This window comes from Pinus tabuliformis, chromosome 5_1 (genome assembly GCF_031772625.1).
Source record: "Pinus tabuliformis cultivar Carrire ecotype Pingquan chromosome 5_1, CPIR1, whole genome shotgun sequence".
Taxonomy (NCBI): domain Eukaryota; kingdom Viridiplantae; phylum Streptophyta; class Pinopsida; order Pinales; family Pinaceae; genus Pinus; species Pinus tabuliformis.
The window spans coordinates 449,506,827-449,509,746 of NC_142305.1; the positions used below are offsets into that span (position 1 = coordinate 449,506,827).

The following is a 2,920-nucleotide window of genomic DNA, read 5'->3' on the forward strand; positions in this document are numbered from 1 at the left end:
AAGGATTTCCAAGAACTTTTTAGGGTCTTGGAAATCATATGACTGGATTTGCTCATCTAAGCATTGAATCTCCTTTTCGATTCTTTCAACAATTAACTCACAAAATCTAGTTTTGAACCAAGGGAACTTTGGAGATTTCAACAAATGAAGCAAGGCACTGAAAACATCTTCATCAAATTCAGTATCTGCTAACTCCTTTCTTATTCCTTCTACAGCTTCACACAGGGTAAGGTTTGCCACATACCCTACCATTGCATGAAGGGATCAGCAAGCACTGGAATGTCTGGATCGAATTGAAGTTGCCAGGTGAATGGTTCAGCCTGCATATGTATCTGACTGCTGTCCACCATCAGCATCAGATCTGCAATTTGATTTCATGTACTGGGACAAGACAATCAACAAGTCGAATGTTCTCCCCAGTATGGTCGCCAATATGTTAGCGCTTGAAATTTCACCTCAGGCTGAGAAAGGTAAACTCCAAGGCAACATCAAACCACTTAGCCTCGTAGCTAGCCCTACGGGGCAGGAGAGGGCTCTCTCTGGTCTATCTCAGCAAAAAGTTTTCTAAAAGGGGGTGAGATGACTTCAAAAGAAAACTGATTTTAGGCTAGTAAATTGATAAAAAACGGGTTTTTAATAAAATGACAGGGTTTTTCTGGGCTGCATGGGCAAAGTAACAGCTTGAGCAGAGAAATGTAATCGAAAACACAGATTATCCCCTGAGGCAAGGTAGGCAAGAAATTTAACATCAAATTGAAATTAAATGGAATGGCAAGACTGCTGAGGAGCTGACAAGGGCATAGAAGATGAATCCTTGTCAAACAGAAGAAAACATTAAACATGAACAAACTTATAGGCAGAGCATAAAATATTATGAATTCTACCTAAACACTTCATTTGTTCAATTAGAAATGATCATGAAGTGAAATGAGAACATAACAGGTTACATATGAAACAGAAGGAAAACTTATGCTAAATTGTCATACCACAGGAATCTCAGGGGTCAAAGCTGCATTTTTTGATTAAAATCTCTGTCAAAATCTGTACAATGAAAGCTCTATTCTCCACCAGCTCTCAGAACTCTCCCCTCTCACTTTCTTTTTTACAAATGATTTTTAAATACATTAAATAAAAATCTGCTAAGGAAAAACAAATCGACCCCAAAACAGGGGCGCTGTTTCACCTGCAATTATAAAAATGGCAAAGAGCGGTTCCTCTATTCTAAAATAAAACAACGTCTCCCTAAAAATCCTCTGATGACCGACACATGGAGCGCATATCCCGTTAGGATCAGGACTGAAGTCTTGAAATAGGAATCGAATCCTATGTCTTCGGCTGTGATGTATATCGTTGTTCCAATTTAAAGTATTTTGGCTCCGTTTGAATAGCGCTCTTGGGCCATATTCATGAGCCAGCTGTTGCTACCCAAATCACTGCCGCTGGTATAGGATTGCTCATCAGAACCTTCAGTTAGACATCACAAAGGCAGCACTTATTGTCGACAAGTGTCTGTGGTGTGACATCCTTTGGTCTGCCGGGTGTTATACGAATTGCAGTTCAGGACTTTTGTGCGACAATGTGAAATGGTACTTCTGAAGTTGCATTACAATCATTGCATAAAATCCAGATCTTCTTGTTCTGGTAGGACTCGGGCATTGGTGTCAAAGCAACCTCTTCATCAAGTTTCTCCCAAACCTTTGACATATCACAAACTGACTTCGAACACACTGGACAAAAGAACTGTAGGTGCTGTTGCATCTCTTTCAAACAGTCCATATGAATAGTGTGCCCACAAGGTAGTACATTAATATCCCTCGTGGACTCGAACAGGAACTCAAAACTAACGGGACAGTTGTGGTGCATTGCTCCTTCTACACAAGGATGACAATCCTTCAACATAATCGAATAACAACAACCACATTTAAAGCAGTGGAAGGAATTATCCCTGCCCCCAATTCTACATATACCACATCCATCACAATGGTATTGCTGTTTTGAGATGTCATCATCAAATAGCTTGCAAGTTTCACAAAAGTACTTCCCCATGCAGACGCCACAGTTAATACACACTTGATGAACATCTTGCTCAGTGTCACAAAGTGAACAAATGACCCTTTGGAGATTGTGTCGAGGAACATCATGTCTCTGTTGGGCTTAACATTGACAGAATTCTTTGCTTCATTGTGACAATGTCTTCAATCAAAGACCTCATTGCAACATGGCGCTCGAATACGGCATCTCCATTTATAATGTGAGCAACCATACTGTAAATATCCTTTGTCTAGCTTTTCCAAGCTTTCGACGTTTCCTTCCATGCCACTTTTGTTTTAGAAGTTGAGGTATTTTCCTCCAGCCCATTAGATCCATGGGTGGTCATAGGATCATGAAAATACTCCATCGTTGTACCCATAATTTACTGTTAAGTACCTGCGAAGAAGATGTTTTGAAGAAGCTCGTCCTCAAACCCTGGGGCATGAACGACTTCGTTGCCAGGCTCTGATTGACTTCTGCCTTGACATCCTGGTGCTCCTCATCCATTGTGCAACTATGATTAAGTTGGTTGCTCAACTTGGCACTGCACAAACGCAAAATAGGCAACCGTGTCCTGGATTGATGTTGTGTGCTTATAAAATATTGCAAAATCATGTGGATCTCTACCCGACATACACTGCAATACAACTCAAACAATTCTTCACAATTCATAAAATTGACTGCGAGTTTCACAAACGCCGTTAGACACTCACGCGAATTTCACACGGTAAAATTAACACAGCCATTTCTAATTTCACAATCTGGGCTGAAGTGGGTGGCAAATATCCATTCCTTGTGTTTTGAGATAAATCAGAAGACTTGCAGTAAGTCAAATATTGTGTATACTGCTCATACAAAGTCCATACTTTATTTTCAATGGCAGTGAAAG

At 40.3% G+C, this 2,920-nt stretch overlaps 1 pseudogene; it reads right to left on the reverse strand.

Annotated features, from left to right (window-relative positions):
• Positions 1–1,451: 1,451 nt before the first annotated feature.
• On the reverse strand, positions 1,452–2,431 carry LOC149165427 (putative E3 ubiquitin-protein ligase RZFP34; annotated as a pseudogene).
• Positions 2,432–2,920: the final 489 nt, after the last annotated feature.